Source organism: Colobus angolensis, unplaced genomic scaffold (genome assembly GCF_000951035.1).
Source record: "Colobus angolensis palliatus isolate OR3802 unplaced genomic scaffold, Cang.pa_1.0 Scaffold6, whole genome shotgun sequence".
NCBI classification, from domain to species: domain Eukaryota; kingdom Metazoa; phylum Chordata; class Mammalia; order Primates; family Cercopithecidae; genus Colobus; species Colobus angolensis.
In genome coordinates this window covers 25,510,111-25,520,366 of record NW_012119598.1, presented here as the reverse complement: position 1 = coordinate 25,520,366, position 10,256 = coordinate 25,510,111, and the positions used below count along the sequence as shown (strand labels likewise).

The following is a 10,256-nucleotide window of genomic DNA, read 5'->3' as shown; positions in this document are numbered from 1 at the left end:
ATTCTCTTGCCTCAGCCTCCTGAGTACCTGGGATTACAGGTGTGCACCACCATGCATGGCTAATTTTTTGTACTTTTAGTAGAGATGGGGTTTCACCATGTTGGCCAGGCTGGTCTCGAACTCCTGACCTAAGGTGATCCACCTGCCTCGGCCTCCCAAAATGCTGGGATTACAGACATAAGCCACTGAGCCCAGGCTCAGAATGTCTATTTTTTAAAACAATGGTTACCCTATACATTTTAACATGCATACATAACAATATCTCAAGTTATTTATCTTTCTCCACAAAAACAAACAAAAGGGCCTTATAATGCTTATATTTTGATTACTCTTTTCCCCATTTATTTCTGTTATTCTCTTTTTTATTTATTTATTTTTTTTTGAGACAGAGTCTTACTCTTTTGCCCAGGCTGGAGTGCAGTGGCATGATCTCGGCTCACTGCAATCTCCACTTCCTGGATTCAAGCAATTCTCCTGCCTCAGCCTCCTGAGTAGCTGGGATTACAGGCATGTGCCACTGCACCCAGCTAATTTTTGTACTTTTGTATTTTTAGTAGAGACGGGGTTTCACTATGTTGGCCAAGCTGGTCTTGAACTCCTGACTTCAAGTGATCCGCCCGCCTCAGCCTCCCAAAGTCTTGGGATTACAGGCATGAGCCACCGCGCCTAGCTTATATTCTACTATTTTCTAGTATTCCAGTTCTATATGAATCATACATTCCACAATCAGACAGTGTCATTATTGTTTCCTGCAATCGTTTAAAATATTTATCACGTAGTTACCAGTGTCTTCATTCACCATGGCTTCTTGCCTCTTAGACTATTATTCAAGGTCAGTTTTTTTTTTCTGTCTGAGCCAAGTTTTTAAAATTTCCTTTAATGAACTTCTCTTGGTGGTAAATGCTCTCATTTTTTACTAATTCTTGAGAAAGATAATTTTGCCAGGCACAAATTCCATATTGACAACTATTTTCCCAACACATTGAAGATCTTATTCCACTGTTTTCTGGTTTGTAATGTTCCTTTTGAAAAATCAGTCATTAATTGAATTGTCTTGAGAAAGATAATTTTGCCAGGCACAAATTCCATATTGACAACTATTTTCCCAACACATTGAAGATCTTATTCCACTGTTTTCTGGTTTGTAATGTTCCTTTTGAAAAATCAGTCATTAATTGAATTGTCTTTTCTTTGTAGGTAATACGTGTTTTCCCACTAACTTCTTTTGATTTTTTGTTATGTGCTTATTTTGTATTGCAGAATCACTACAATATGCTAAGGTGGTGATTCTTTGTTTTTTTTTCCTTCTTAAGATTCATTTGACTCCCTGAATATGAATATTTGTACCTTTCAACAATTCTAGAAAACTTCAGTTAATGACTCTGCTTCATTCTCTTTGTGTCTCCTTCTGGAATTTTGATTAAAAATGTAGTAAATAGTGTTACTTTTAGCTTCTAACCCTTTTTTCATATTTTTCATCTATTCTTTCTCTGTCCTGTCTTCTGGATCACTTATTTGTTATTTTTTTCTTTTCTTTAACTGAAGTCTAGAAATTAGATGCAAGGATAACTTATTTGAATATACTGTTTTAGTTTAATAATTCTCTCTTTGGATGTGACTAATCTGCTATTTAAACTCTTTATTGAGTTTTAAATTTTAATTATGTTTTTCAATTCTAGAGATTCTGCTTCACAATTTTTTTTAAAAAAACCTTTGGTCATTTTAAAAGTCTTTTGTTCTTACACTTTCAATCATTTTTTTGCTTTAAATATAGTAAACATAATTATTTTACATTCTGCCTGTGGTAATTCCTATAGCTGAAATTTTTGTAGGTCTGATTCTTCTGGCTGTTGTTCCTTCAGATTCTCATTTATCATTTGTTTTCTTATAAGTTTTAGGTTTTTTGACTGTATATTCATGTTTCTTGGAACATTATCTATGGGGATTATTTGTAAATTGAGTAGAAGCTGTGTTCCTCCAGAGAAAATTTGTGTTGGTTTCTGTCAGTCATCTGAGGACAATTCCAATCCAGGATCACTTTACATTTAATTCTTTGCCCCACATTTTTAGATCACAAAGAAAGAGTTAATTAGGTTCCACAGCTATCTGGGGCTCAACTGATGTAATTATGAAGCATCAGGATGAAATTCTATGCTCCCTTCCTCCCACCTCGGCCTTTAGCATAAATGCGAAAATAAGCATATCTTCTTGCCGTAATTGCTCTGCAAAGAGGGCTAATTTCTTATTCACCATCACATTTATGGTGTAACTCTTTGAATTTCCATATTTGCATGGGAAACTTCTCTCTGAATCTTCACCTTGGGAGGCCCTAGCCCTATTTCTTGTGTCTCTGTCCCTGTGTAGCCATCAGAATAACAGTTCCAGATCACCAGGGCATAGGCAGGTATACTTAGAGTTAAAGCTGATTTCAGTGCTTGCTTACTTCCCAGGGTTTCTGTTATCACTCAAGTTTTGGCTTTTCTGAATTCCTTTCATTCTTGCCGAATTGGCAATGCATTTAAAAAGGTTTAGACATTTAGTCAGGCATAGTGTCTCATGCCTGTAATTCTAGCACTTTGAGAGGCCAAGATAGGAGGATTGCTTGAGACCAGGAGTTCAAGACCAGCTCGGCCAACACAGAGAGACCCCATCCCTCCACAAAATTTAAAAAAATTAGCCGGTTGTAGTGGCACATACCTGTAATCCTAGCTACCAAGGAGGCTGAGGCAGGAGGATTGCTTAAGCCTAGAAGTTGCAGTGAGCTATGATCATGCCACAACCTGGGTGACAGAGGGAGGCCCTGTTTCTAAAGAAAACAAAAAAAAAGATTTAGATATTATGAAAAAAGATCAAGTGTTTTAGATTGCTTTAGAAGGAGAGTGATCCAAGATATTTAGCTCACCATGTTGTTAGGAATGAAAGTCTACCAATATTCTCTTTGAAAAGGATTAAGGGCAGAAACCACATATGAGCATATATACTCCATAATGGTTTCTAATACAGCACTGGGCATATCACAGCAACTGTTCGACGCTCCTCAAGGTGCATCTCTTCTTCCTTCATATCCCCAGCACCCTTCATGCTCAGATTAATTCATTTAGCATATATGTATTAAACACTTATGTTTACCATGATACTAACTGCTAGAAGATCCATGGAAGATACTTCCTTCCATAACATAGAGAAAATAGAAGCTCTCGGTTTGAGTTTTTGCCGACTTTTCTTCACCTCGGCCTCTAAACTTGCTACTTTATGGTGGGTTTGCTGGTCTTATTCTAGTGAACTGCAAGTTTTTTCACTGCTATCAAATCTGTCAACATAAAATTGTATGTGTTTTTCAGAGAAAGAAAATTTTGACTTGGAGAAATGTGGTATTTGGTTTATGTAGAATTCCAAGATAACTATGGTTTTCTTCAGGATTCACTTATGGTTTTATATAAAATAAGGTTTAATGCTTCTGGTTTTAGGAGACTGTTTCTACTCATCTCACATTCTAAGTGGAAATAAAGAAAGTAGTAAATGATTACTTCTGGCTGGGAAAAGTGGCTTACACCTATAATCCAAGCACTTTGGGAGGCTGAAGTGGGAGGATCACCTGAGGTCAGGAGTTTGAGAACAGCCTGGCCAACATGGCGAAAGCCCATCTCTACTAAAAATACAAAAATTAGCTGGGCATCGTGGTGCGCACTTGTAATCCCAGCTACTCAGGAGGCTGAGGTGGGAGAATTGCTTGAACCCAGGAGGCGGAGGTTGCAGTGAGCTGAGATGGCGCCACTGCACTCCAGCCTGGGTGACAGAGACTCTCCATCTCACAACAACAACAACAACAAAAACAACAACAACTTTTTACTTTTTATTATTCTTTTCTTTTTTTTCTTTTGGAAAAAAATATGGAATGCTTCATTTATTTGCATGTCATCCTTACACAGGAACTTATGCTAATCTTACCTGTATCATTCCAGTTTTAGTATACGTGCTGCTAAAGCAAGCCTTTTTATTATTCTTAACTCCTTAGTTATATGGCAATGTATAGAACAACCATTTTTAGGTTGCATGCAGTGGCTCACGCCTGTAATCCCAGCATTTTGGGAGGCCAAGGTGGGTGGATCACCTGAGGTCAGGAGTTTGAGACCAGCTTTGCCAACATGGTGAAAACCTGTCTCTACTAAAAATACAAAAATTAGATTGGCATGGTGGCAGGCACTTGTAATCCCAGCTGCTCGGGAGGCTGTGGCAGGAGAACTGCTTGAACCCGAGTGGCAGAGGTTGCAGTGAGCCGAGATCATGCCATTGCACTCCAACCTGGGTAACAAGAGCAAATCTCTGTTTCAAAACAAACAAACAAACAAACAAACAAACAAACAAACAAACAAACAAAGCTCTAAAGCTAGGTAAGGCAATGAGGATGAGCAGCAGAGGAAGGATTAAAGTGTGTTAGGCAAATGGAAGCTACAGGATTTGGTTCTGGATAGGAGTTAAGGATGTTACCCATTATAGTCAATACTGGCCAATGAGTTAGCCAGTTAATATAGCCAACTGGGGTAGGCCACCTAGCACATGGATACGAAGAAGAAGTTAGCGATTACCAGAACTGATTGAATTTACCTGACAAGAGGCTTATCAGACTCTCTGATATCCATTATCCATGTGTAGGTCCTACCATCCTACCATTATCCATGTGTAGGTCCAAGAAACAGTCTCAAGGCACTCAAGTTCCTGTTCTTTTTGAGGCTAAGATGTGAAAACCGATTGTAAAGGTGACACTTTTTAAGGAAAAACTAGCAGAATATGTCCCACATTTCATACATATCTCTATTGCCGTCAAAGGATATTAAAACTCAACACTGGGTAAGAGAGTTTGGTTTCCTGTGTAGGTGCACACCTCTGCACGTGGCTGTGCATTTTCTGTGGAAGCTAAGCAATTAGTCTTAGAATCTCTTTGGTTGTCAAGGGATGTACTTTTTTTTGCTGATCTGAAAATATGTTTCCTTCTAAAGGAGTATTTTCCATTTTTTTGAAGTTTTAAGTTAATTTTAATATATTTCCCTTTTATTAATTTATTCATGAAATAATTATTTACTACTTACCATGTTCCAGCTTCTGTGCTAGGTACTAGTAAGACATTGATGAATAAAATGAACACAATCCTTTTCCTTAGGAAATTTATACGTATAAACATTTAACTCTACAAAGATTAAACATGTAATTATATAAAGCTTTATAATTAAACATATAATTATATGAAGATTTGTAATTATATAGCCAGGCATGGTGACTTGCACCTGTAGTCCTACCTACTTGGGAGGCTGAGGTGGGAGGATCACCTGAGCCCATGAGGTCAAGGCTGCAGTATGTTATGCTCATGCCTGTGAGTAACCACTGCTCTCCAGCCTGGGCAACATAGTGAGACCCCATCTTTTAAAAACAAATAAATAAATATTTTAAATTTTATAATTATCATTGATAAAACCTATAGAGAAAAAAATATATAATATGTTGGGGGTTTATCCTGATCTGGGGAGTGGGATAGAGAAGATTTCCTGGGGGAACTGACATTTAAGTTGGGACTTGATCTATAGAGGGAGGTTGGAGGGAGCCAAATAAATAGGAATGAGGGGATAAGGGGCTGTAAAGTACATCCAAAAGGATTTTAAAGGAAGCGATGGTACAAGTTTTCACTTTGGAGAGCCATAGGAAGATTTGTGCAAGAAGAGATGGAAACTAAAGCAACAGTAGTATATTTATGGCTTTGTAATCAAAGTTGATGATATTGGATTTCACTGTAAGAGAAATTGATAAGGATTTGAAGAATTTTAAGCTGGAAAGTGAAATGGATAGATCTGTGTTTTCAGCAACCTTTCAGGCTGACTGTTCTGTGGAGAATGGATAACAGGGAAGCAAACTGGAAACAGGGTTACCTCTTAGGGGATAATGATGCCTTGAATTCAAAAGTGGAAATGGGTTTGGAGATAAGTGAACAGATTTAAGAAATATTTGAGAGGTAGAATTGATAGAACTTGGTGATTAGTTGAAGAGCCCTTATAAACCTAGGGTGCAATGTGGTCTGGTTTTAGCACAGTATTACATCAAAATAAATATTGTTTAAGCGGAAATATATAATTGAAAGCAATTCAGAGATTTAGGCTCTTGAGGAAACAGCAAATGCCTTGTTGGTATTATTATTTTTCTTTTTGATTTTTTGAGATAGGGTCTCATTCTCTTACCCAGGTTGGAGTGTAATGGCATGATCGTGGCTCACTGCAGCCTCAACCTCCCAGGCTCTGGTGATTCTCCCACCTCAGTCTCCTGGGTAGCTGGGACTACAGGTGCATGCCACTATGCCTGAATAATTTTTTTTTGTTTTTTGTTTTCTTAGAGATGCGGTTTCACCATGTTGGCCAGGCTGGTCTCGAACTGCTGGGCTCAAGCGATCCACCTGCCTCAGCCTCTCAAAGTGCCGGGATTACAGGTTTGAGCCACCATGCCCTGCTGGTGGTATTATTTTTAATGCACAGCAAAACTTTTTTAAGAATCTTCTTTGGCCATCTCTCTCATTCTCAATGCCTTTCATATACTTAGGAAGAAGCTAAAATACAAAACTCTCCCCTCCTTTCCTATGTGTGTTCTCAAACATTCCCTTGTATCCATCTGAAGCTCCTCATTCCTCAGCATTCTGCTCCTCATTCTACCTCAGCTCTTCATGATCAGGGTTTATCTAACCTTTCTGACTTCTTAAAGCCTTCTCTCTTTGCTCAGTGTTCAGACTTTGCACAAGAGAGAAGAGCTCCAAAACCAATCCAGCAAGCAACAGGAGCATGGAGAGAGACTGCAGATATCTGACTGTTTTTGTCGTTGTTTCTCTGCCACAGTTAAATGTGTTCTATGAAGAAGAGAAGTGTATATGTTTTAGCTTTGAGCAAATGAGTAGATGAGGGTCCATTTGTGGAAGCAGGAAACATAGGAATAGTGTTTTTGAGGAAAACTTGAGATCACGTGAACATTTCGAGTCTAGGCTGCCTTTTAGATGGTCTAGAGACGCTGTCCGGAGAATGGTATGCCTGGAACGGCCTTGTTCTGGCGTGTGAGGCACTTGTTAAATTCTCAGGAATTGTAAACATGGGCATTGTTAAAAAGTAACTGTATAAATATACGATTAAATAAAAAATAATTGTTAAATATACAATTAAATAAAAAATAATTGTATAAATATACAATTAAATAAATTACATTGAAAACAAAGATAATAAATACTCAAAACTCATCTCTATCTACATTTTACTACTATCTGTGCTCTTAAAGTTACTTAAGTCTGCTGTGCCTGCATGGTGGAAATAGCATAAAATGACTTGCTACTGCACCTTCCTTGGCATCATTGATGTTAGATTGGTATCTAGAAATTGGCCATATTTGGAGTAAGCTACAGAGATTGGCAAATACTATGAATCAAGGCCCTCCTAAAAGCCAGCAGTTAAACATTTATCACCACATCATATCCAAGAGACATCTGGATAAATGAATCTAAGCTCAGGAGACAAATTCGGGCTGGAGATACCACAGTGGGAGGCATAGACTTGGTGCGGGCAGCTTCATGGGCTGGCGACGGGGTCCCATATCAAGAAGGACCCCACGATTTGTTTAATGCTCTGCTGTTGCTATCATCAAATTCTTAATTTTTGAATAAGAGGCCACACATTTTCATTTTACATTGGGTTAATATAGATGACAGGAACTTTAGGCTGTTTGGGGAGGGGACTACTTAATTGCCTTCCATTCTACATAACAAGTATTTTATCTTACTCGCCTATGTGGTAGCACATTTTCACAGATATTTTCCCCATCCATCCCTCAACCTGTGTATTCTCCACAACCAGCTCACAAAATTTCCCTTGTCTATTTCCTCCCTGTATTGTTCTCTTTCGCCTTCTTTTGAAACTTGTTAACTTTTTTTTTTTAACTTTTATTTTAGGTTCAGGGGTACATATGCAGGTTGTTTATATAGGCAACTCGTGTCACGGGGGTTTGTTGTACACATTATTTCATTGCCCAGGTACTAAGCTTAGTACTCAATAGTTATTTTTTCTGCTCCTCTCCCTCCTTCCATGCTCCACCCTCAACTAGGCCCCAATGTCTGTTGTTCCCTTCTTTATGTCCATGAGTTTTCCTCATTTAGCTCCTACTTATATGAGAACATGCGGGTATTTGGTTTTTTGTTCCTGCATTTGAAAACTGTTAACTTTCAACGCATTAATATATTACATGGCTTTAATAAAAGCGTTTCTTTAGAACAGAAATCTCGAAGGAAAAAAAATGTTTCTCTCCAGATTGCAATGTCCCACACGTTCATCTTTCACAGTGTTGTGACAGTGGTTACGGAGCTTGTGGAATAAGACAGAACAGGGTTTGAACTCTCTCTCTCTCTCTTTCGTTTCCTAATCCTTAGAACCTGCGAATGGGTTTGAACTCCTGTGTGTGACCCGAGGTAAATTTCTTTGATTTCCCTACCCTTCTGTTTCCTCATCTGAGGAAAGAATAACGTTTACCTCTGAAGGTTATTGTGAATATTAAATTAGATAATCTACATAAAGTGCCTTACATAATACCTGGTCCATGGTTATAGTGTTCAATTAATGGCAGTTATTCTTTTTATTCATACATGATGAGTTAGGAACACCCAGTAATTTGGACATGACACATGGTAGAAAAGTCTTAGGAGGAATGAAGGACACTGGCAGAGATGAGCTGCAAGATTTCGACTCTTTAAACATTTTCCTGGTGCCACAATATGTATGTCCCAGACTAGACTGGACAAAGCGACTCTTTACTGGGGCTCTTACTATTCTCACAACTCCTCTCCCTTGTTATTCCTCAGACAGAGCTAACAATCTACACAAATAGCACAGATGTCGGCTCTTGGACAGCCAGTCAGACATTTAGCCTTCTCACGCCAGTGAAAAATCCTTTCCCTGGTGTAAAGCTTGGCACAGCGTAGGCACTCAAAATTTTTATTTTTATTTTTTTGCCATATGAAAATTTATTACTACAGTGTTTTCACCATTAAAATTTATGATCTTGGTCTTTCCTTCTTGCCTTTGTATAGGGCCAGAAGAGACACATTGGCTACTTTGACAACCTTAAAGCGGACTCCAGGAATATCACCAACAGCATGACCTTTGCGACCAAATCCAGTAACCAGAACTTCATCGTTTTCCTCAATAAAGTTCAAGCAAACGTCGTTGGGTACAAAGGCTGTGATTTTCTTGCCATTCTTGATCAGCTGGGCCCTGATACACTTCCTAATGGCAGAATTTGGCTGTTAGGCTTCAACTCCTACTTTTTCCAGGACGATTCCTTTTGCATGAGAAGCACCTCCAAAAGGGCTGGCCTTCAGGGCTGTGCCCAGATGGGGGCGGCACTCAAAATTTTGTAGGTTTTCCTTTTCACCTCGGTGGCCCCAACTAGTACAGGGCCTGGCACACAGCAGGCGTCCATTTATTGAAGGAATGCATGATAATGTCACCTGTTTCTCCCTCTTCCTCCAAATCCCTGTTCTTCCGCCTCTGCCCGAGGCAGCCGGCATATCCCAGGGAGCCAGGCTCAAGCCAGGCCTGGTTCACCGACTCGCTCCCCGCGCTAGGCTGCGGTTGCTATGGAAACAGCGGGAAATAACAACTCCGTTCTCCTTGGGGTGAGGGAGGCCCGCTGAGGTAACAGCAGCTGGAGGAACAGCCCCGAGGCCGCCGCAGAGTTCACCACTGTGCGACAGCCCCGCCCCCGCGCGGCCGGCGTCCGAACACCCCTTCCCTCTCTAGCACGCGAGTGTGGGTAGGTACTACGGCGGAGGGCACCTCCCGGGCCCGCCTCCCCAACCAGGGCCCCGCTTGCGCGCTGCCTGCTGTGTTCACGTGATGCGCACCCGCGCTTCGCCGCCAGGCGGCGCTGATCATCGGGGAGGGGGTTATAGGTCCTAGACGCGCGAGTCTTCCCTCTGTTTCTCATTCATTCATTCATTCACTTACATTTATTTTTCCCTTCCTTCCTTCCCTCCGTCCTTCCGGGATGAGCTATTGCTGTGTTGCTCAGGTTGGTCTCAAACTCCTGGGCTCAAGTGAGCCTCCTGCCTCAGTTTCCCAAAATGCTGGGATTACAGGCACGAGTCACCGTACCCGGACACAATCTCAATTTCTCTCTCTCTCTCTTTCTCTCTCTCTCTCTCTCTCCCTCCCTCTCTCTCTCTCTCTCTCTCTCTCTCTCTCTCT

At 40.2% G+C, this 10,256-nt stretch overlaps 1 protein-coding gene and 1 pseudogene across 3 annotated transcripts in view; one reads left to right on the top strand and one right to left on the bottom strand.

Moving 5' to 3' along the window:
• The window catches only part of DCDC2 (doublecortin domain containing 2), a 213,745-nt gene that overhangs the window by 15,996 nt on the left and 187,493 nt on the right, over nucleotides 1-10,256 (top strand). The window lies entirely within an intron of this gene.
• Nucleotides 9,021-9,577, bottom strand: LOC105526825 (annotated as a pseudogene). The gene is made up of 2 exons (XR_001004150.1): nucleotides 9,518-9,577; nucleotides 9,021-9,433 (listed from the first exon to the last, which is right to left on the bottom strand). The product of XR_001004150.1 is annotated as a 40S ribosomal protein S23-like (transcript).